The sequence below is a fragment of the Dermacentor silvarum genome, chromosome 4 (assembly GCF_013339745.2).
Source record: "Dermacentor silvarum isolate Dsil-2018 chromosome 4, BIME_Dsil_1.4, whole genome shotgun sequence".
Classification (NCBI taxonomy): domain Eukaryota; kingdom Metazoa; phylum Arthropoda; class Arachnida; order Ixodida; family Ixodidae; genus Dermacentor; species Dermacentor silvarum.
This window is the reverse complement of record NC_051157.2, coordinates 22164837-22179578: the sequence shown is the minus strand read 5'-3', so window position 1 is coordinate 22179578 and position 14742 is coordinate 22164837. Positions and strand designations below refer to the sequence as shown.

The 14742-nt window shown below is 46.2% G+C and overlaps 1 protein-coding gene across 1 annotated transcript in view; it reads right to left on the bottom strand.

Moving 5' to 3' along the window:
- LOC119449623 (beta-1,4-glucuronyltransferase 1) overlaps positions 1 to 14742 on the bottom strand; it is a 144155-nt gene that overhangs the window by 69910 nt on the left and 59503 nt on the right. The window lies entirely within an intron of this gene.

The following is a 14742-nucleotide window of genomic DNA, read 5'->3' as shown; positions in this document are numbered from 1 at the left end:
GTCATGTGGAACTCTATCAAAAGCTTTGCTGAAATCTAGAAATATTGCATCGATCTGACCGTTCTTATCAAGGCACGAAGCAAGTGAATGTATTACTGTAACTAATTGTGTAGCAGTTGAGCAGCCTTCTCTAAACCCATGTTGGTAATTAGAGAGGACTGAGTGTTCGGCTAAAAATTCATTTATCTTATTGGCAATAATGTGTTCAATTAGTTTACAACATGATGATGTAAGCGATATTGGACGGTAATTTTGCAATAAAGCTCGATCACCTTTCTTGTGTATGCGCACAACTCTGGCTATCTTCCAGTCATCCGGTAACCTTCGATGAAGTGATGAAGTATGATAGATAATAACAAGAAACTTTGCAATGAACTCGGCATATCGTTTCAGAAGCACGTGAGGAAGGTTGTCAGGACCACCTGATGATTTTGTTTTTAGATTTAGTAACATGGAAACTGCACATCAGCGGGATGAAGTACCGTATCACTAGATGGACAACTACCTGAGTTAGCAAACACGCTGTGAAAGTAGTCAATGAAATGACATGCAATATCACCATGATCGGTAACTATAGAACCGTTAACAGTAATTTGTGACACTGTTTTCTTTTCTTTCGCTTACATAATTCCAAAATTTTTTGGTGTCCTCTACAATGAATTTCGGCAACACTGTATTAAAGTAATGTTCTTTCGAAGAGTGTACCGCACGTGCAAGGTTTTCTTTTAGTTCCTTCAGGTGACCGATGTGCATGTGCCGTTTCTTTAACCTTTTTACCCTTCGCTTCAAGTGGATTATTTCGCGTGTCATCCACGGAGTCTGCTTACGAACTAGTTTACGTTTGCTCGGCACAAACTTATCTATACAGTAAAGACACATATCTTTTAAACGACGCCCAAGTGTGTTCACATCATTGTCAGTAAAATCTGTAAGGTATGTTTCTAAATGTTCTATAATGGATGCATCGTCTGCACGTGAGTAGTCTTCGAAAGAACGCTTCGCAGGGTTATTTGAATTGATAAAAGTGACAACGGATAAGCAAACACTGACAAACAGGTGATCAGAAATACCTTCCACAACTTGAATAGTATATCTAGGTAACAATCTAGGTAAAAATACCAAATCTAGCATAGATCTGGAAGTCTCTAGCACACGTGTTGGCTCCTGAACTATTTGGATTAGGTGATGAGTCAACATTATGTAAAGTATGATTATACACCACAACAGTATACACCACATGAGTATACACCACAACAGCAATCAGTAAATGATTGCTGTTGTAGGGAAGTGATTCAAAACGCTCCCAATTAACGCCTGGTAAGTCAAGGTTCCCTATAAGTAGCAGTTTAATTGTTTTTATGGAATTGAGAAATGTGCTTTTCCAGCTTAACCAGATACTCAAGATCGGCATCTGGAGGTCTGTAAATGGCACACAGTAGAAAGTTATGGCCCTAGCACGAGATTTTTGTGCATAAACGTTCGAGGCCGGGAATGTCTTCCAATAGAACAGCATGTATGCGGTCCTTAATAAGGACTGCCACGCCACCTCCCCTGGAAGGCCGATCCTTACGAAAAACTTGATAACAGTGTGGGAAAACGTCCTCGTTATCTATTTCAGTCCGCAGCCACGTCACAGTTATGACTGCAATGTGTGGATCTTGCTCTAGTAAGGAAACCTCAAGAGGTTCTGTTTTGTTGATTACGCTACGAGCGTTTAAGTTCATTATAGTTAAGTGCTTGTCACTTTCTTTGGAAGGGTATCATGTCTCAGGCTGCTGGGACTGATTGTTCACTATCTTGACGAGCATGTTTTTTGTCTCATCCCAGAAGAATAAATCTTTATCAACCTTTAGTTTGTCATGAAGTAAGTGTACTTTCTTACCCTGCAGTTTCTCGGCTTTCGCACTTTCCCACAGAGGCTTTCGTTTCTTCAGCGTCGCTTGCGAGTAGTCATTTTGAATAGACTTGCCTGATCCTTTAAGTTTGCTGCAGTTTTCGAATATCAGCTTCTTTTCGTTAAAATTTTGTAGATAGATGATAACCGGACGTTTGATGCCTCGTCGGCCAAGCCTGTGAATGCGGCTGATAGATTCGCACTGTACATTCAGTCTATCCCTCATTATTTCTGAAAGCAAGAACTTTTTCCTTGAGAAGCGCTTCTGTTTCCTCGGGGCATTCAGGTATGCCATGAATAATTATGTTTGATCGCCTATTGCTGTCTTCCAGATCAGCAAGTTTCTTTGTCTGGGAACCAATAACGTGTTCTATAGAATTTAGGGTAGTTTCAACTTTATCGTCTTGAGCCGAAGAGGGCTCAGACAGCCTTTTGTCAATTTGAGTGAACATCTGTTGAAGGTTACTTATCAATGTTTCGACGTTACATAATTGGACTTTCATTTCCGAGATATCGTTGCGGATTATAGCTTGACCTTCAAGAAACTGTTAAAACATTTCTTTATGCGTGGGACCTGGATTTGTTTCAATGTCTCCGCAGAGAAGCAACCCGCAGACAAGAAGACATTCATAGGCAAGGTCAAGGCACTTCCGTGGGCACGGCACGACAATAATACCACGACAATCACTTCGTAATAAACTACTGTGAGAACTGACCTACAGTACGCAGAACAGAGTCCGGGTTAGTGTCATGGTCAAGCAGCGATCGCCGTGCCAACAGAAGACGAATCAATGGGGTGCTTCTTTTATAGCGGTGATTCCAGATGACGTCACGCCGCGAATTCCAAGTGGTGTCGCTAGCAGCGCCAAGCTCCAGTCAGTGACCACGGTGGAATCTGGCCCGCGGTGTAATCCGGATGAGGTTGATACACGCCGACGATACCATTCTTTTCCCAGCACGTGTAGCCGTTTGTTGCTGTAGTTGCGCTGAACTAGAAAATGCCCTGCAGTACGCAGAACAAAGTCCTGGTTATAGTGTCATGGTCAAGCAGCGATCGCCGTGCCCACAAAAGACGAATCGATGGGGTGCTTCTTTTATAGCTGTGATTCCAGATGACGTCACGCCGCGAATTCCAAGTGGTGTCGCTAGCAGCGCCAAGCTCCAGTCAGTGACCACGGTGGAATCTGGCCCGCGGTGTAATACGGATGAGGTTGATACACGCCGACGATACCATTCTTTTCCCAGCACGTGTAGCCGTTTGTTGCTGTAGTTGCGCTGAACTAGAAAATGCCCTGCAGTACGCAGAACAAAGTCCTGGTTATAGTGTCATGGTCAAGCAGCGATCGCCGTGCCCACAAAAGACGAATCGATGGGGTGCTTCTTTTATAGCTCTGATTCCAGATGACGTCACGCCGCGAATTCCAAGTGGTGTCGCTAGCAGCGCCAAGCTCCAGTCAGTGACCACGGTGGAATCTGGCCCGTGGTGTAATCCGGATGAGGTTGATACACGCCGACGATACCATTCTTTTCCCAGCACGTGTAGCCGTTTGTTGCTGTAGTTGCGCTGAACTATAGAAAATGCCCTGCAGTACGCAGAACAAAGTCCTGGTTATAGTGTCATGGTCAAGCAGCGATCGCCGTGCCCACAAAAGACGAATCGATGGGGTGCTTCTTTTATAGCTGTGATTCCAGATGACGTCACGCCGCGAATTCCAAGTGGTGTCGCTAGCAGCGCCAAGCTCCAGTCAGTGACCACGGTGGAATCTGGCCCGCGGTGTAATCCGGATGAGGTTGGTACACGCCGACGATACCATTCTTTTCCCAGCACGTGTAGCCGTTTGTTGCTGTAGTTGCGCTGAACTAGAAAATGCCCTGCAGTACGCAGAACAAAGTCCTGGTTATAGTGTCATGGTCAAGCAGCGATCGCCGTGCCCACAAAAGACGAATCGATGGGGTGCTTCTTTTATAGCGGCGATTCCAGATGACGTCACGCCGCGAATACGAAGTGGTGTCGCTAGCAGCGCCAGGCTGCCAGTCAGTGACCACGGTGGAATCTGGCCCGCGGTGTAATCCGGATGAGGTTGATACACGCCGACGATACCATTCTTTTCCCAGCACGTGTAGCCGTTTGTTGCTGTAGTTGCGCTGAACTGTAAAATGCCCTGCAGTACGCAGAACAACGTCCTGGTTAGTGTCATGGTCAAGCAGCGATCGCAGTACCCAAGTGTTAATTTAGTTAGTAAGAGAGAGAAAGAAACGTGGTGGGAAAGGCAGGGAGGTTAACTCGAAAAGATTCTGGTTTGCTACCCTGCACTGTGGAAAGGGGAAGGGGAAATGAAAGGTGGAAAGAATAGAGAAGAGAAAAAACAGTCACGAAAAAAAATTCAAGGAATAAAAAAAAGAGGAGGTTGGAAACGTCTGTGAGCACTATAGTCTGTCAGATAGTCCACTCGATCGCAAAAACTTCAAGAGTGCCTTGACTGACTTGTTGTGTGACGACTGTATAAGCCGGCGTTCCAGGACTGTCTACTCCGAAAGCGGCCGGTCGTCAAGACGCGCCAGCGCGGTCGCGAGTAACTGCCTATGTGCGCTGTATTGAGGACAGTGACACAGTACGTAATCGATTGTTTCCTCGTCGCCGCAGTGGTCACATGTAGCACTATCCTCCCATCCGATGCGGAAAGCAAACGACTTTGTAAATGCGACATCAAGCCCCAATCGGCGAAGTACCGCTGTTTCGGGTCGGGATAGTCCAGGTGGAGGTCGAAGTCGAAGACAGGGGTCCAGTCGATGCAGTCATGCAGACGTGTGTGTTCAAAACTAGGTGTGTTCCACAACGATTGTGTGGCATCGTTTGCAAGCACTCGAACTTTCGCTGCTGCATCTGTTCTTGACAGCGGGATTGGTACCTGTGCACCATCTTCATGAGCAGATCGAGCAGCTTCATCGGCATATTCGTTGCCCATTACGCCACAGTGGCTAGGCAGCCACTGAAAGGTGACGTCGTGTCCTTGCTCGACGAGGCGATGAAGGAGCTCTCGGATTTCGAGGACTAGTTGTTCGTAGGGTCCACGGCGTAAGGCGGAAAGCAAGCAATGTAGCGCTGCCTTGGAGTCACTAAAAACACTCCATTTGTTAGGTGGTTCCTCACGAATTATGCGAAGTGCACTACGAAGAGCAGCAAACTCCGCGGCTGTCGATGTCGACTGGTGTGATGTCTTGAACTTCAAGATGGAGACTTTCGCAGGAAAAAACACTGATCCGGCAGAACCGTCCATGGTGGTTGAACCATCAGTGTATAGATGGGTATGATCACTGTATTTTTCGTAGAGCATGATCAGTGAAAGTTGCTTGAGAGCTGGTGATGAGAGTTCGGCTTTCGTTCTAGTTCCAGGCACTGTCAGTCGAACTTGTGGCTGAGCCAAGCACCAAGGAGGAAACAAAACTATCGTTGCAGCTGTGTAATCTGATGGAAGGTTACGATAAGGCAGTATTGTCTGACAAAAAGAGGCACGTGGCCGGTCTTCTGGCAGTGAGGCTAGATAGTGGGAAGGGGCGCGAGCAAGGTGCCTGACGTGTGCTCTGAGCGCTTCCATAATAATGTGAATCTTAACTGGGTAATCGTGTGCAATCGCAATGATTTCTGATGTTGATGTACATCGTGGCAACCCTAGACAGACCCTAAGTGCCTGTGCCTGAGCAAATGTTTACAAGTTTATACGGCTGATAAAACTATCCTTAGTGCGTACAGTTTTCTACTAATTTGCTATCGCAATCGATGCTTCGCCTTTCGGGCGAAACTGCGACATTTTTTTTTTCTTTTTTCGGGCACCAGCTGATCGTCAGTGCTTGTCGAATACGCATACGCACTTAATATGATGTATAATCCCACCATTTTGTGTTCTTCGTGAAGGCGGGACTTATCTCAATATATGAATTATTATTAGAAGTGAAGTAATAAATAGGTATTTATTTATAAGTGTTTATTTTTTCTTATCTAGTTTGAGTGTGATGGAAGGTGTTGCTTTAAATAATGTTAATTTTCTTGGCATGTACTGATCGGCGTTCACTGTCTAGTCATTGGTTATGAATATCTGGTTCTCCCAATACAGTAAATATTTGCTGCAGATACACCATTTGTGCTCATTTGTCATGAAAAAAAAATAAAGAAGGCGGTTCTCCTTCTGTGGACCTCCTTGGCTATTTATGCACATGCCCAAGCACTGAGAATGTTAGCTAGCGTGACGTACTTGCCATCCTCCTTAAATTGATTTCCCCCTTTCTCTAGGCTTGCGTAGAGTTACTGTATATGGTTCAGCGTTTACAGTAATCTAGGCTTGCGGGCCCAACAACAACAATTATCTGCCGAGGTTCAGGATCCGTGCCTTGTTCAAAAAGCCCGCTCTAAAGCAGGAAGGGAGACGGTGGCGGCATCTTTACCCCGCATCACAAACTATTCACTGTAGATTAAATGGCGGCGTCAAATCAAAAGCCTGGTTGCCTGTTGCTTCGCTCGTCGTCAGAAACTTGGCGCCGGACTCAAAGACAAGCGAGTTATTGAAATTGGACCAGTTAAGAAATGATTTAATGTTCATGACAAGAACAAGTCTATGTGCAAGGGTGTGTTGCTTACGTTACCTATGCCAGTGGATGCTTAAGCTGCTGTAGAACGAAGTCAGTGGCAGGACTTGAAAGTGGGTGAACGTGTCCTTCCTGAGAAAGTTGCTGCACCGAAAGGGCCCTGTGAATCGGCAGCTGAGGGCACATCCTCGAAGATGAGGGCTTTTAACGCGACAGCGTTAAGGGCCCCGTGTCGCAGAAAATCCGGCGTCGGTGTCGGCGTGGATGTCGGCGTCCATGGCGGAGAAAATCATCCCGAACCACCCCGACCGCGCAGGCCCTCCGCGTGGCGCCAAGGTGTTAGTGCAGGAGAAAATCATTCCGAACCACCCCGACCGCGCAGGCCTTCCGCGTGGTGCAAGATGTTAGTGAACAAAAATGGAATTTCTCACAGTGAAATCCGTCAGAAAAATATGGTGAAGTACGACTTAACCACAACCTACAGACATGGTGGCGTCGGACTGTTATTTGAATGTACGAGAAAACATAATTCTGTTACGAGAAATTGGTCTGTTACGAGGGCCTGTGTGGTCGGGGTGGTTCGGGATAAATTTCTCCGCCACGGATGCTCCGGGCGCCGATGCTTACGCCGAAGCCGACGCCGACGCCGGATTTTCTGCGACACGGGGCCCTTAACGCTTTCGCGTTAATACCGCTTATCGTGCACCTCAGACCAAAACCCAGGCTAGATTTTAGGGCTATAGGTCTCTGCTTGACTTCCTAGCTAAATCCCCGGGAAAGGAGGCTTTCGTCGATGCGGCGCTGTTTGGCCGCTCCGATAGCTTCGCGGCCTTGGTTGTTGATCATCGCGGTCGCGTACTCAACTGAGCTTCAGTGGGGAAGGTGTCTGCCTCCGTAGCAGAGCAGGTAGCGATAGCTCTAGCGATGAAGGACCCTTCGCGTCCTGAGATATTCACCGACTCCAGGGCTGCCGTCCGGGCCTTCGCCTCGGGGGTGGTCTCCAGGGAGGCTGCCACTATCCTCAGTTCGGGGCGTGTGGTAGGCTTTCACACAATTACCTCGCTCCCGGCCAACATGGGCTTAGGAGTTCATCCGTCAGTTCCCAACGTCAACTAACTTGCCCATAACCGTGCGCGAGAAATCACGCGCCGCGGCGGTCCGGGCAGGTCCGCAGGCGGGTTCGCGGAGAGCTTCAGGGATCCACTTGGCACCTTCACGAAGTTACGTCTCACTATCAGCTGTCGAAGCGGAAGTACCTCCTCCCGCATTCCAAGCTCACTAGACCGCAGTCGTCGGCTCTCCGGATGCTACAGGAAGGTTCGTTTCCGTCTCGTAGCATGTTTAGTCACTTTGCTGAAGGCATAGATCCAGCATGCCCTAGCTGCAGGGCGCGCACACTCGCTCACATTCTCTGGCAGTGCGCGGCGTTACGTAGTGCTAAGTTCAGCACAGAGCAGGACTGGGAGAGGGCCCTTAAAAGCGGTGAACTCTCAGTCCAGCTATCGGCAGTTCAGGAGGCCTGCGAACGGGCGGAAGGCCACGGTCTTCCACTACCGGCATGGGCATGGCCAGCAACCGCGGCGGACCCAGTGTCTGATCGGGGTTCTTCGGGACCAAATAAAGTTCATTTCACCTCACCTCATTGCAAGAGGGCTCTCTCAACACCCGACACGTACAGTAAGTACAAGAGCGGCAAAAGGGGGCAACCTTGACACAGTCCTCAGATCTTTATGGCCAATGTTCTGGCGAAGTAAAATGCGTGTTCATGAATTACTGTCTTTGTATAAATTCCTTAACAAGTGATCGAAAACGTTAAATGCTGGTCGGGTTACAAACGGAACAGTCATACACAGGAAGCATTTTAAAGTACGTGATTTAATTACAGGCACCTGTAACTGTAATTGCATCTGCTCGAAAGAAACAGTTACGCTGGAAATTGGGTTGTGACCCTGCATGGTCACACAAGTCTCCTGTCATTTTTTTTTTCTTTTTTAAGAGAAGCTTTTTCTTTACGAATGTCACCGGGTGTGCGTGACTGTTGGAGCTGCCTGGCTTTTCTGTCGCCAAATAGGCCAACCAATCACAGCGCGCAACGAGTAGTTATTATACAATGTATGCCGAACCTAGGAAACGATACTATATTTGTGCCTCGAGCGACGTGAACCTCCGCGTTGATGCACAAACATCGAACACGTTTCCCCTAAACTAATAAAAAAAAATAAACAACGTAGATCAACACTCCCCTCGGGGGACTGAAGCGTATACTGGAGTGAAGTTTCTAGTGGCCTCTATGCTCTTCAAAATAAAAGCAGCCTGTTACAAGCCATGACCTATAGGTACATTGACAGAGGCTCCTCCGATATCATAGCTGCTTTCTGAAAACAGCCCTCGCCCCACCTATCCCGGAAGCACTTGAGCTTTTATGTACAACAACATGCCGTGCGCACAGACACGCTCTTCAATGTATCTCCTCTTACGTGCATACATCCGTTTTAATAGATCGCAACCATGTACAGCCTTCATATCAGCCGCAATGAATAATTTAATAAAATTCCTCCCCCCCCCCTCCCCCTCCCCGCTGCGTTTATCTCTCGAGTGATCCCTGTATACCTTCCTTTTCATCAAGTGATAGGAAAACACGCTGCTTTATGCTCTGCGCTAAATTCACTGCCACCGTGGCGGAAGTCTTCCTAGTAGGAAAGCTTTCAGGTAATGGCATATCCGTGGTGTCGTTTCACTATGACAGCGCTACAAAATTTATGTATAAGAGCAACTGAGCTTTCTTGCTAGCAAAAAAAGAAAAAAGATTGCCTGAGGTTTAACTCTTGTAAACCTAGTTACCTCAAGCGAAAGGGCTGTTTGGCTTGGTTTCGCAAAGACTATGCACACATTATTTCATTAAAGTTAGGCTTTATTGCAAATCTGATGGTGTGTCTCTCTGTAATTCTGGAATGGTGACGAAGACGGTGTTTGCTTGAGATTTCGCAGCCTACAGTCTAGCCATATCTACTGGATTTGTTGTATATACCATAAAAATTCTTAATTCTTGTAGATTCCAACTACATATAATATAAAGAAATTGATTATTGTTATTTAGAAATAAATGTTAAAGCAGAAGCATCAGATACATGGTTTTTGCGAACTGTGTCCAAGTTGTGACCATCATTTAGAAGAAACTACCGCATTTACTGTATTGCGGCTTGCTCTGTAGCTTTAGGACATATTTATCTATTTCCTAGACGCAGCAAAATAATGTTGAATTTTTACTTTTTGGATAATTTGCTTTTGAAGATTGCCAAATATGGCAATCTTCTGTTGTAAACAGCCCGGCAACTACACGCTCAAGGGAGATAAATTTTGGATAAATTATATTTCAAGGAATTTCCATTTGGGACCCAAAATTTCATTCATGTACCTTTAGTTTTAAACCGCAGCTTCGTAGCTTTAGTACCTTCCCGCAAAAATGGGCAAAAGTAGAACCAGAATTCTAAATATTGCTCAATTTCGGTTCCTTCAACCACTCGACATTCCCGCGGAGCCATTCTTTCGGGTTGGTTTGGACTTACTTGCCCTTTTTCCTCTATCTACCTCCGGGAACAGGTGGATCGCTGTGGCCACGGATTACCCCACGCGCTACGCCATTACCCGAGCGCTTCCTACAAGCTGCGCCACACAATTCACCGATTTTCTTCTACGCGACGTTATTTTATTACATGGAGCTCCACGACAACTTCTCACAGACCGTGGCCGGACATTCCTATCTAACGTTATCGCAGACATCCTGTAGTCCTGTGCAATGAGGCACAAGCTATCCACGTCATACCATCCGCAAACAAATGGCCTCACGGAGCGTCTGAATCGCACTCTCACAGACATGCTCGCGAAGTATGTCTCTTCATACCACACTGACTGGGACCTCGCTCTACTGTTTGTCACGTTTACGTATAATTCCTCGCGCCACGACACTCCCGGTTATTCCCCACTTTTCCTTCTGTTCGGCAGAGAACCAGCACTGCCCCTCGACACAGCCCTCCGTGTTCACGCGGCACTGACCAGTGAATATGCACTTGACGCCATTGCCCACGCTGTCCACGCAAGAGAAATTATTGCCCGTGACCGTCTTCTGAACTCCCAAGAGAGTCAAAGGCGTTTGTACGACCGGCGACACCGAGACGTGTACTTCCCGCCTGGTTCTTTGGTGCTTCTGTGGTCTCCGTCGCGTCAGGTCGGCCTGTCAGAAAAACTGCTGTCTCGCTACACATACCGAGTGCTTCGTGCTGTGACTCCCGTCACCTACGAAATCGCCCCTGACGCCCCCATCTGCTTCCCAGTCCAGTGATATCGTGCACGTTACACGACTGACGAAGTATCACCCTCCCAGTGATGACATTTAGACGCTCCGAGACGTCGCTTCTGCCGCCTGGGGATTATGCTACACGCGTGTTGTATTTGGCCGTTTGAACGAGGCGCGCGGGCGCCATCACTTGAGCAAATAGTATACGAAGAACGAACTGGGCTCGCACTGTGAATCCAACCGGTCAGCGCTGCAACCGCTGCTGTAAATATAATCTGTAAATAGTTTTTCGTTTAATTGTCTCATCCTTCGTGCAACAACATTAACGATTTAAAAACTGTTGTATGTTAGTTAAAAAATAATGTTTCTTATTATGCCTTAGTTTTTACAATTTGACTGTTTTCGGCACATTACAAACGAGAGCAGTCATTTTGGAATATAAGAACAAATCATTACGAAGAGTGTGTATTCATAATGGAGGGATCTCGAAACGCACCAGCACATACACAAAAAGAGAACGGCACATGCAGACAAAAAGCTGCCGCGTATACCTTTTCTTTTTTCTTTTTGTGTGTGTGCAGGTGCGACTCAAAGTCTGTCCATTATAGACATCAACCAACTAGCCTGACTCGCCACCTTGTTGCATTGTAATTTGTATTACTGTGCATCGTCTGAGAGACACGCATGGTCGAAACTGTCGTTATATATTTATTCGCTGGATATCACGTAACTAAATGAATTATTAGGTTTTCACACACGTGGTTATAGGCTAGACGATCATACCTCCTAAATAGGTGAAGTAGGAATAAAGGAAGGAAGGTCCGCGCACAAGACCATTCACGCCTTCATCGTCTTCATTTTATCGCGTCCTTGTAGGCATGGCCTGACCAGTGACAATATTAACTTCGTTTTGTCCTTTCAATGTTTCGCTGTATCAAGAAATAGATATTAGAAACTCTGCGCGCTCGTATTTATCTGTACTTTTTTGTGCTGTCTTTAGGGGAGTGTCTATTGTTGTTCAGGCCAGTGGCGCATTGACGGGGGGGGGGGGGGGGGGGTTCTAACCCCCCTCCCCTGAAGGCCGAGTTAACCCCCCACCCATACGTCTAGCCCCACCAGTCCAACGTCTACCTTCAGTGCTCTGTTCACATTGTCATTACAATTCAGGAGGCTTGAGGTCGAATTTTCCTGATTACCAAACACACACTATCATTGCCTTGTATTTATTCATTCACTCTTAAATTACATTGAGGAAAACGCTGAAGCAATAAACATCGTCATCATCCTTGGTGTCATTATTATTATAATTATCAGGCATTTTATTTGCTGCTGTATTCATCTGGCAAGGAAATATTATGCAAAGTGCTTGCTCCCCCGCCACCCCACAGAAATTCACACCCCCCATCCCCCCCCTGGCAGAGATCCTGGGTGCGCTACTGGTTCTCGGAAAGAAAACTTTGCTCGGCAGTGCACGTGGCTGTCTAACGTCTACGTGACCACACCCAAGCATTCCTCTTCCTCTTCTTGTTGTAACCCCATGGTACCTGGGGATATGCGCATCGTAGTCTTGCCGCCACAGGCCCTCCGGACAAAATCAACACAATGTTCATGACAAGCCGGAAGTACAGGAGGCACCGATATTAGGAAGCAACTTACACTAGCACATGGAGATGTGCTGGTAAACAAAATAGCAGGGAGCCCTTATATCTTTAAGAGAGTATACATATTGACAGCCTTAAGGCTAGAGAAAGGGTTGAGCCTTAGTATCAACTCAATTTCAACAGCACTGAAGGCAAGAAAACGCGGCACAGTACAAGAAAAATGGCTTTTGTGTGCAGGTTTTGATTGACAAGTCAATCAACAAGACTCGAACAAATACCCCGGGGAAACAGAAAGCCGGAGTCACTTCGCCATTTGACTATAGGAACCAGCGCGTAACAAATAAGGTTACGTCTATACTGCTTTTTGGGGCAGAAACTTGGAGGTTAACAAAGAAGCTCGAGAACAAGTTAAGGACCGCACAAAGAGCGATGGAACGAAAAATGTTAGGCCTAACGTATAAAGACAGGAAGAGAGTGGTGTGGATCAGAGATCCAACGGGGATAGCCGATATACTCGTTGACATTAAGAGAGAAAAATGGAGCTCGGCAGGCTATGAATCCGTAGGATGGATAACCGGTGGACCATTAGAGTTACAGAATGGATACCAAGAGAAGGGAAGTGCAGTCGAGGACGGTCGAAAACTAGATGGGGTGATGAAGTTAGGAAATTTGCAGGCGCAAGTTGGAATCAGCTAGCGCAATACAGGGGTAATTGGAGATCGCAGGGAGAGGCCTTCATCATGCAGTGAACATAAATATAGGCTGATGATGATGATGATGATGATGATGATGATGATGATGATGATGATGATGATGATGATGATGATGATGATGATGATACTGCTTTGCCATGCTAGATTGCCATGCTATAGGTTATCGGGATTTTCCCCAAAAGGTCTTGTGGAGGCCGATTATTGGCTTTGCACATTGCATTGACTTGTTTACTGTCTTGGCTTCTGCGTTGTTTGCGTCTTTGCGGAAAATCTGCTGCAGAAACATGAAGGGCGGATGCTGCTTATACACGGCTTCTCTCATGCGTCATTGACATAGGCTTATTTCTTTGAGGTATCGGTGTTGACGCTCTGGGTTGACTTATCTTAAACGTATGGTTGCTTTGCGTTGTCGCAGACTAAACGTTCAGTAGCTCGCGCAGTCGGTGGCTGCATTCGTTCTCTAAATTGGCGGGTTCGTCCCTTTCACGTGCCATAAAATATGAATTGCCTCGTTTGTTGTCTCTTGTTTCTTTATTTCCTCTTTTCTTTCCTCATATTTTCATTTCCTCTATCAGGCGTTGTGCCCCTCTCGGTGGCAGTTGTCAGCTTGCTCCCTCCTTAATCCATTTGTGTCCTTGTGTATATATGTGTACAAATCAAATAATATAATAATAATAATAATAATAATAATAATAATAATAATAATAATAATAATAATAATAATAATAATAATAATAATTGTCTCTTGTTACTGTGCGCATCTTCGCTTACGCGTTTCATGCTTGCTTACGCGTTTCATGGCGCTGCTGGCCTTTATTTCGAGAACACGGACCAACTGACTGATCTGTTTAAACCGATTCACGTGCGCTACGAGAACGTTTTCCGCAGTAGATCAAATCTTTTGTCATCATGGAAAGCCTTTCCGTTTCTTTTTTTTTTTTTTTTTTTTTTTTTTTTTTTTTTTTTTTTTTTTTCCTTGGGGAATTCTAACCTCAGTATTCAGGAGTGTGTGAACATGAAACCAATGCTTAACTCGGTCAAGATAACGCCTGACGTGAACGCGCCGAAGGAAAGGCAATGCTCGAGCATCTTTTATTGCGCACGTTCACGCCAGGCGTTGTCTTGATCAAGTCAAACCTATATGTGGTAAAGCAAGAACTAGATCAACATCGAACTGTGCAGGTTAGCTCAAGGTAGCAAGACAGAGAAATACATTACTTAGTGGGTGTCGAATATGTTTTCCTTGCCATGCATACACCTAGTGTGCTACTGCAGATCACACAGCCAGCGAATCCTTTCATTGTGTCTGTCACGTTCAGTGCGTATTCTTTAGATTGTGGCACCCAGGTACGCAGTCCGGAGCCCAAACACAGCTGCAAATAACGAACAGGGGAAGCGAGAGCTTGACGCGTAAATCATTGCTAGTTATGAAGATGGTCAAATGATCACCGCTGTCGACTGAATGAGAATGTCTGTTTGTTTTCTATGTGAACATGAAGTACGGCGTCGATTATGTGCTTCTCGTGTTTTTAGTGCTATGCAAGTTTTGCCCAAGTGGCTCGGCGCGTAATACCACAGAACAACCATGTAATACTACGAATGAAAACCGGGCAGAGTTCGTCCGTCCATCCGTCCGTCCGCCCTTATAAAAATAATTGA